This window comes from Cynara cardunculus (genome assembly GCF_001531365.2).
Source record: "Cynara cardunculus var. scolymus isolate 2C chromosome LG 17, CcrdV1, whole genome shotgun sequence".
Classification (NCBI taxonomy): domain Eukaryota; kingdom Viridiplantae; phylum Streptophyta; class Magnoliopsida; order Asterales; family Asteraceae; genus Cynara; species Cynara cardunculus.
Window position 1 is genome coordinate 14572493 of NC_037544.1, and position 10090 is coordinate 14582582.

Consider the following 10090-nt stretch of genomic DNA (forward strand, 5'->3'; position numbering starts at 1 on the left):
GAGAGGGGTGAATCAGTGCGGGGAGCTTCTGATCAGCCACATACTTTAACTGCTAGAGCTTCACCGTCTTCTGAAGCTACTCAATATGATAAAAGAGTAGATTCTAGTAATGATGATGATGATGATGCACAACATTTTGGGACATTTGATGATGATATCGCTAAGATCTTTCTTGAGTTTGCTACTCAACAAACTTTTCCCAGCCTACAATCTTTATCATTCAATGTTGAAGAAGGCGATGAGTATGATCGTTATCTTCAAGGCATATCAAGTGCAGGTGGTGTTGAGGGAGTCGAAGTAGAAAAAGAAGAGAGTATGAGAGAAAGAGAAGAAGAAAAAGATGGTGAGAGTGTGACTGGAGCCGAAAAAGAAGAACAAGCTCCATCCSAAACTGATATACTTAGCCGGGTAACCATATCTACTACTGACATTCATACGTTGAATGTTGGTATTGAACAAGACATAGCTAGCCCAGCTATGCAAATGCACACCCTCCCTATCCACTTAGTCGGTTCTCAACTACCGACTGTTTCAACTTCTCACGGGGATATTACACATATGCTAACTACTTCTCACTTGGAGAACGTGGTTATTGAAATAAGTAGGTCGCTGCCCCAACATACGCCTTCGATTCTGTGCACCTCGAGTATAGAGCCCATACACATAGGTACACGTGAGTCCGGAGCATCTGTTGCTCCAAGTGCTGTTCTTAGTGAACAAGCCGAACGATTGGAGTGGTATCTTCGGATATTTCACAAGGATAGGTCGGAAGTCCTACCTATGCTAATATTATGGCAACATTGAATGTAGGCACAATAGTTTATTCAACTGTTGTTTCAACTGGTAATCTAAGTGATCCAGGTGTTACAATACCCGACTTTGTGTCAAGGGAATATCTGGACGGCGCCCTAAAGGCTGTTCAAGACAATTTTGATGCTCAATTTGCTAGTCTGAAACGTTTGCTCAAGGTAAAAGAGCAAGTTGTGGAAGAGACACCTTCAGCGCCATCACCACCTCCAGTACCAGAACCATCAGTACCGAATCAGTCGGTGGATGAGCTCAAATCGCTTTTATATGCAAAATTGATGGCTTCACAGGGTGAAGATGCTGAAGATGCTGATTTAGTTGGTCTTCTTCGCCAGCAGATTGAAACAAACCCTGTTATTAGAGCCTCTGAGTTCTTGACTTTCCAAGATGTGATCAACGCTAATTTCTCTAAACTGAAAAGATGAATGGATACTCTTGCTGATAGAGTGTCTATTCTTGAAGAAACCTGCAGATCTCAAGCCGAATCTCTCAAAAGAAAGCATGACGATTAGGACCCTGATAGTCATGAGGGGGAGATGAAGAGACCGAGATTGGCTGAGACATCTGCACAGGGAGAAAAGGTGGGGGAAAAGTCAGGTTCTCAAGATGTCAACGTTCAAAGTTCTGTCCCGGAGTCAGTACGGGAAAGAATAATAGTGGCGATTGTAATTGAAGATGAAGATGAAGTGGTGGCAAGTCCTACGATCGAGCCAATGGTTGAAAAGCCAGCGGACTCCACTGTAGAGACAAGGTTGCTTATAGACTTGTCAGCCAACGTAGGTTTCAACAGTATGTTTACATCTACTTTGGGTGGAGAGCAGGATTTCGGTGAAGACGTGGAGAATATTGATGAATCTACTGGATTATACTTTGATTTTGAAGATGATCTAGAAGAAGGAGATCCAAAATTTCCTATTCAAGGTGATCCACAGTCTGCTCCAGAATCTTTAACTGCTGATCTACCTACCAAAGCCAACTGTTGAATCTACAGAAATCTTCACAAAGGGTTATATTCCATTTCATATCAGAGCAAATTATTTTGGTTATGATCGAGAACGGATCCAAGAGCCGTACCTTGAAGATGTCTATTTTGGTATTTTCATTCGTCACAGGAAGCTTATCAGTGGTGACAGAGTATTAGGGATCCACAAAAAGCCTAAAGAGTTCAGAACATAGTATAGACATATCTTGAAGTCTAAATGCCAACCAATCAGCCAAGTACGTACCAAGCATAGGATTGTCTCGATAAAACAGATAGATGCTCAGATACTCCATAAAATTTGGTATCCTGTTTTTACTGTCACAAGACAGGATGGCCAGATCTGGAGATTTAGTGAAGCTGATTTCACTAACATGTACTTAGATGATCTTGAGTATTTGTATTTCGAACTAAAAAATATGCAGATCAGAAAGGAAAGAGAACTTGTAGCACTGGAAGCAATCAAAAGATTTATCAGAAGTCAAGTCAAGCTGTCTAGATCATCGACGTTCAAATGGGTCTTGAGGATAGCCAGAAAATTATCAATCTCAAAAGACCTAATCAAGAGCTTGAAGACATTGATAGTTATCCAGTATACATGGTTCTTGAAAGTCCTGAGTTCGGAGTCATTTACTTTGCTCAACTTCAGATGAAAAAGTTTATGAGATTCAGTGAACTAAATAAATACTCTGATGGTACGATNAATACTCTGATGGTACGATCAGGTTGGTGAAGAGGGCATTAGACTCAAAGCTGATGAATGATGAAAAGGCTGTGGAATCCGAGCGAATGAATGTCAAAGAAAGATATATGCTTGTCAACACTATCAATCTGCTTGAGGAGAAAATTCAATACCGAAATGCTCTGAGAAAGTATGAGAATATTCTTGGACTGCACAAAACGAAATTTACAAGAGTCCAAACTTGAATCCAAAGGGGGAGAATGTTGGGTTCAAGATTAGAGCTAAAATGTTGTATTCAAGTTTCTCCATTTGCTTAGCTTAATTGTAGTTAGTTTAGTTTTATTTTCCTTAGTATAAATAGTCTTTCCTTTATAATTGTAATTACACACTTTGATTACATCATAATTCTAAAAAGGTGATTTGACAGCCAAGTAATTCTCTCTCTCCAATCTATCTTACATTCTTATTCATTCATCTTTGTTCTTGAGCTTTTATGAAGATCTGATCAAGATTTGTATGAAATATGGACTTCACACACTTTCTGAGTCACACAGAATTGGAATCTTTTCAAACTCTACGCCATAGTCTTTTAGTTGAGTCTTCATCCATATTACTCGGGAACAGCAGCTGGCTGCATCGACATACTCTGCTTCAGCGATGGAAGTAGAGACGCAATTCTGCTTTTTCGAGGTCCTGCTTATGAGCTTGTCCCCAAGCAATTGGCACCTTCCTGATGTGCTCTTTCGATCGAGTTTACAACCTGCATGATTAGAATCTATGTACGCAATAAGATCAAAACTAGAATGTTTTTGATACCAAAGACCCAAAAATTGAGTCCCTTTGAGATATCGAAAGATTCTTTTTACAGCTGAAAGGTGAGATTCCTTTGGATTTGCTTGAAAACAGGCACAGAGACATGTGGAAAAAATAATGTCCAATCTACTAGCTGTGAGATATAGTAGTGATCCAATCATTCCACGGTACATCTTAACATCCACCGACTTAACAGATGGATCTGTGTCAAGTTTAGTACCTGTAGCGATTGGTGTTCTCATGTTTGATGAGTTATGGAGTTGGTACTTCTTTAATATGTCGAAGACATACTTAGCTTGGCTAATGAAGATACCATCTTCCCTCTGTTTTACTTGCAAGCCAAGGAAGAAGGTCAATTCTCCCATCATGCTCATTTCAAACTCACTCTTCATTAACACCGAGAACTTATTACAATGCCTCTGGTTCATTGAACCAAAGATGATGTCGTCCACATATATCTGTACTAAGAGCATCTCACCTTTATACCTCCTAATAAACAAAGTTATATCGATTTTACCTTTTTCAAAACTATTAGTTAAGAGGAAAGATGAGAGACGTTCATACCAGGCTCGAGGTGCTTGCTTAAGTCCATATAGAGCTTTGTCTAAACAATAGACATACTCTGGATGTGTGGAGCTTTCAAACCCCAGAGGTTGTTGAACATAGACTTCCTTCTTCAGCTACCTTTCAAGAAGGTTGACTTTACGTCCATTTGATAGACTCGGAATCCCTTATGTACAGAGAAGGCTAAGAACAAGCGTATAGCTTCTAGCCTCGCTACTGGCGCAAAGGTCTCGTCATTGTCTATGCCTTCTTCCTGGCAATAGCCTTTTGCTACGAGCCTAGCTTTATTTCTTACCACAATCCCATCCTCGTCCTTGTTCCTGAAAACCCATTTACAACCAATTGAATTGTTGGAGCTCTTCTTGTATAGCATCGACCCAACTAGGATCTTGTAGGGCTTCATGCACTTTCTTAGGCTCTACCGTGCTAAGGAAGTTTACAAATAAACATTCATTAGCTGTGGCAGCCCGTGTTTTTATGCCACTTGAAGGTTCACCAATGATCTGGTGAAGAGGATGATTCTTTGTCCATTTTGTTCTTAGGACAGGGAGAGAAGTGGGGGATGTTTGATCACGTTCCATGGGCATGTTTGGCAGTAAGCTCGTTGATGGTAAAGAAAGCTCTGCTTGCTCCCCTCGGATGATGGTTCAGAGGAACCAAGTGTAGAACCAGAGGTATGATGCTCTGGTTCTATGTGACTGGGCTCTGATGCAGAGCTTGTTTGCTCTGGTTGTGGATTGATATGATCTTCAGAGGAAGTAGAGGTGTGTGAAGGACCAAAGTCAGATGTGCTTGTTGTTTGTGATCCTTTACTTACACTCGTAGATGCATCTCTTGGTGCACGTGTAGAGATGTCTTCGTCAAAATAAAAGTCTTTAAATAGAAGCCTGAGTTCCAATTCCTTGACTTCATTTGAGAATTGGAAGTCTGAAGGTTAAGATCGAGTCCAGAGCTGAGGTACTCTGAAGTCAATTGTTCTTTATCATCGAACGAGACGTTGATGCTTTCCATGACCTCTTGGTTCATTGATTGAAGACTCTGTATGCCTTGGCTTTTGTTGAATAGCCAAGGAACTTGCCTTCATCTGCCTTCTTATCAAATTTGCCAAGTTGATCTCTATCATTAAATATGAAGCATCTGCAACCAAAGACATGTAAAAATTTGACGTTAGGCTTTCTTTGATTTATTAGTTCGTAAGGCATCTTCATGTGCCTCTTAACCACCGTTGCTCTATTTTTAATAAAGCAGGCAGTAGAGATTGCCTCTACCCAAAAATGGGTTGGAAGACCAGAGCTGGCTAGCATGGTGCGTGCAGCTTCGACCAAAGTTCTATTCTTTCTTTCTACGACACCATTTTGTTGTGGTGTCCTCGCTGCAGAGAAGTTTTGAGTTATTCCTTCTGTGTCCAAGTATGCATTAATCTTGGTGTTCTTGAACTCTGTTCCATTATCACTTCTCAGTTTCTGAATTCTGCTTTGTAGAAGTACTTGAATCTTGGTCATTAATTTGATTAGAATCTCTGGTGCATCAAATTTCTGCCTTACAAACTCAATCCAAGTATATCGTGAGTATTCATCAATTAAGACTAAGATATACTTTTTACCAGACAAGCTTTGCACAGAGATTGGACCACAAAGATCCACATGAAGCATGTGTAGAGGTTTGATGCAGGACACATCTGTCTTAGATTTATGGGATGCTCTTTTGAGCTTTCCCATTTCACACGCAGAGCAGAGATGGTCTTTTTCGAACTTTATGGCAGGAAGTCCGTCAACCAATTTATGCTTCACAAGCTTTCAAAATTTTGAAAATTGAGATGCGATAGCTTGTGGTGCCAGAGCCAAGCTTCTTCAATCTTGCGAGACACGAGACAGAGAGTCTCTAAGTTGTCTCTTGGTGAGAAGTTCATGAGGTACAGGTTGCTTTTTCTCTTAGCTCTTAGCAACTCCTGACCTGATTCTGACATAATGGAGCAAGCTTCCTTTTGGAACTTGACATTGTAGCCAGAATCACACAGTTGACTTATGCCCAAAACATTATGTTTAAGCCCAGAGACATAAGCAACCTTGGAGACAGAAACCTTACCTTGCAGTAGATCCCCATATCCCTTTATTTCTCCTTGTTTATTATCCCCAAATGTTACTTTTCCTCCAATCTTCTCTCTGTATGAGGAGAGCAGCCTCTTATTGCCGGTCATGTATCTTGAGCACCTGGAGTAAAGATACCAAATGTCCACATTCAACTTCTGCAAAACAAATTATAGGGATTTAGGTACCCATTTCATAATGGGTCCTCGATGATTAGGGACAGAAGGTTCCTGTTTAAGCTTGGGAAAAGGCTTCGTCTTTTGACCTGAATTAACAGACTTGGCTTTAGGAGCCTTCTTTCTCTTCTGGGTCCTTTTTTATTTAAACTTTGATGACCCAGAGAGTAGACAGTTAGGGTCAGAGAAGTGCTGTTTTAATTTCAGCAACAGAGAAACACATTCACAATTATGAAAACATTTTGAATGACAAAATGATTTATTAGTTTTAAGGAATAAATTATTACAATCATTCCTAGCATTGGTAGTTATAGCAAACTTCCTATCTAGATCTGATTGTTTTAACACAAAATGAGTTTTCACTGATTTCTTCTTACCTATTCCTTTGGCCTTCAGAGGCCTATCTGAAATAGAGGAATTAATATTAGAGCAAACAACGGATTTTCCCTTCTATTTCGGAGTGAATTTAATTGGCTTAGATTTGGAATTTGAGCCCTTTGAAGCAGAAGAAACTGACTTTGCACTCTTTACCCTGTACTCAAACTTGGGAGCGGATTTAGCATTTGTCGACATGCTTGCACGACCAGAACCAAGGAGAATCTTTTTCTCAATAGGGGGGTTTTGCAGCCTCTGGTTCTTTGGAAAAGACCTCTGTCTTAACTTGCTCTTCGAACGAGTTCACCTCTGATTCAGAGTCAGAGTCAAGAAAATCCTTGTGTGAATGTCGAGATACAAAGGCATCATTAAGAACTAAAGGTTCTCGTATGCATGAGCTACAAGCTTCGTCCGTCTTTTGTTTTAAAGAACTTTCAAAAGTATCCGAGGAGTTACACTCAGAAGAATCTGCATGACCTTTAGGAGGATAGTTCAAGGCCTTAAGCAAGTCTTGCTCGAAGACCTGTCTTGTCGTTTCTGTAAAGCCATCCATCAATTTTAAATCCAGAGTATTAAGAAAATTACCTGTGAATGAACTCTTGATTTCATCTAGTTCAGGTTTGACAACCTCACTTTCAGTTTTAAGATGTTCAAGATTTGTAGAGCCAAAAAAAAAAAATCTCATTTGTCTTCTGTAGGCATTTTAAATCAACTTGTGGAACACATTTTGAAGAGTAAGAGATGTTTTTGAATTTCAACTTTGGGGTTCTGGCTCCGCTTTCGAGCTTACATCTTTTAAACGATGAGGCTCTATGCAAAATATGAAAATTTGGTTTATGTTTTTCGCCCAACTTAAACACGGATTCAAGAGTGTTTTTCCTCTTCCAGGTGAAATCTAGGTCTATATAACCTATCCCTACTTTATCCTGTTGAGAGTTAACTTTTTCATACACCTTCTGATCATCTTGATATTTCTTAATCAAGAGCTGTTTTCTTTGTAAGCTCAGGTGTAGGAACTCCTTTTCCTTTTGAAAATAGTCTTTTAGGGCTTCAGAGTTTAGTCTGTCTCTTTCTTTTTCTATTAGCTTTGTATTCTTTTTCTTTATAGGCGCTTTTAATTCTAAGCACTCTGTTTTAAGGCTTGTTTTAGTGGATTGTTTTGTTTGTAAAAGCTTTTCATTTTCCACTGATAACTCTTGTTTTTCTACAGTTAGTAGCTCTGTCTCTCGTTCAAAGAATAGTTTTTCCTTTTCCAATGATTTTCGTTTAGATTTTTCGAGAGAGAGCTTTTGCTGTAGATTAACAAAATCGTTTGTCAAAGCAGAGATGCTCTCTTCCAGGTCAGAATGAGAGTAACTAGAGATAGAATATACCTGGGAGTCGAAGTCAGATCCAGACTCATTCTCAACAGCCATTCCACAGAAGTTCGCTTGATCTTCTTCATCGGATGAGGAGTCAGAGACCTAATTCTCCTGTTCTGCCATGAGACTCCTTTGCGATCGATTATACTTGTACTTATTTTTGTAGTACAGTTCATCTTTCACAAGAGGACCTTTGCAGTCTTTGGAGTAGTGCCCTATCTTTCCACATCTGAAGCATCGTACACCTTGCTTCTTCTGTTCCGACTGCTCTTCCTCCTTCTTCTTGGGAAAAGCAGAAGGGTTCCTTCTATCGAAAGACTTCCCTCTGCTTTGTTCGTTTTTTCTTTCTCTTTTTTCGAAGACTTTCTTTCCAAATTTCCTTTGGAATTCCTTGGTGATCAGGGCCAAGGATTTCGCAAAGGCGTTGATGTCGTCGTCTTCAGAGCTAGATGCTTTGTCTGTATCATCATCACTCTCCAAGATAAGAGCCTTCTTTCCTTTCTTCTTTTCTTCTCTGTGTCTCTGTTCTCTATGTGGCTGGCATGTTCCTGTCTCTTTTGAATCAGAGACAAGAGCCAGAGGTCCACCCAAAGCGACCTTCGCCTCCTGCACCTCTTGTTCTTGTGCTTGCAGCGTTCCATATACATCATGCAGAGTCCATTCCTCTAGATTCTGATTTTCTTGGAGGGACATCGTGAGATTACCCCATTCAGAGTTCAATCTTTTCAAGAAGAGCATGTTGTTCTCCTCTTGTGTCCTAATCATGTCACACTTGTGACATTTGTTGATCAGAGTGTTGAATTGATGATAAGTCTGTTCTAAAGACTCATCAGGGAGTGCCTGGAAGCTGTTGTACTCATTGAGGCACTGGGCACGATGATTCTTCTTCATCTTGATGCCCCCTTCCAACTGGTTGGCCAGTTGATCCCACAAATCCTTTGCCGAGTCGCACGCATCCAGTGACTGAAAGATGTCATTTGGAAATGCCATGATCAAAAGTCGTTTGGCCTTTTGATCCACTTCTAGTCTTCGCTTATCTTCATCGTTCCAGTCACGACGAAGTTTGGGAACTCGTCTTGCAGGTACCTCAACTGTATCACCAACAACAGGAATCCTAGGGATGACGGTAGTAGGAACGTATGGGCCATTTAAGATTGACTCATACAATTCTAAGTCTAAGCCCTCATAGAATTTGATCATTCGAATCTTCCATTGGGGATATTCTTCCCTAATGAGAGTCAGAGATTTTGTTAAGGAGCCGGCACTATACATGGAGTTCCATGATAGAGAAGACAACATTTTTGAGTTGAAATTTCTCAGAAAAGAATTTTGACAAGAAGGAAGATCGACTGTCAAATGATTTACAGATTACTTAAAAGCAAACGTTTTTAAGATTTAAAAGTATGAATGAAAGATCTTTAAAAAGGAATAATCAAAACAAAATAAAGAGTTTAATCCTGTCGGATATCGATCGACTAATCAATTGATGTGATTAATAGGCTCTGATACCAATTGTTGGACCCAGATACTCTAAATTTGCAGAAATATTGTTTGCTTAAAATAATACTTAAGAACAACAGGTATTTCTATTGATTAAACTAGATATTCAAAGAGAAACGTAAAGCAGTTAAAACAACTCTTTGAATAACCAAATGCTTATATTTATAAATGATGAACAATTGAAGATAAAATGTTATCTCACAAGTGTTTGCGTATAGTTTAAGTCGGCTCCTTCAGGTGTTTTTGAACCTGAGGCGGAGGCCTCCGTTTATACACTTGTGTCTAACTAAGTATGTTATAAATTCGGCGTGAAACTCTGAGTTGACTAGTCTGCATCCTTATCTTTGACTTCCTTGATTAGGGGAGCAGACTTGGTCAAGCCGCCTTTAAGTTGTTAGACGCTTGCGAGAATGTCTGGGCTAACGCGCGCTTTCCGTGAAAAAGGTAGCCAGGTGCTCTGCGTGAACATACAGAAGTTCTGCATGTATTATGCTGTAACAACTCTGCACTTTTGGATTTCCAGGTTAGAACCTTATTACGGGATCTTAATTTGAAAACTAAGTCTTTTAGGGTTAGCCTTATCCAGAATAGGATCCTGAAGAGGTCGTCTAAATGACAAGAGGATAGAACAACCAGAGGCTCTGGTCTGTACTAACACAGAGGCTCTGGTGACAGCTACAGAGGCTCTGCTGTCTCTTCACAGAGGCTCTAGTGTCTCTTCACAGAGGCTCTGGCGTCTCTTCACA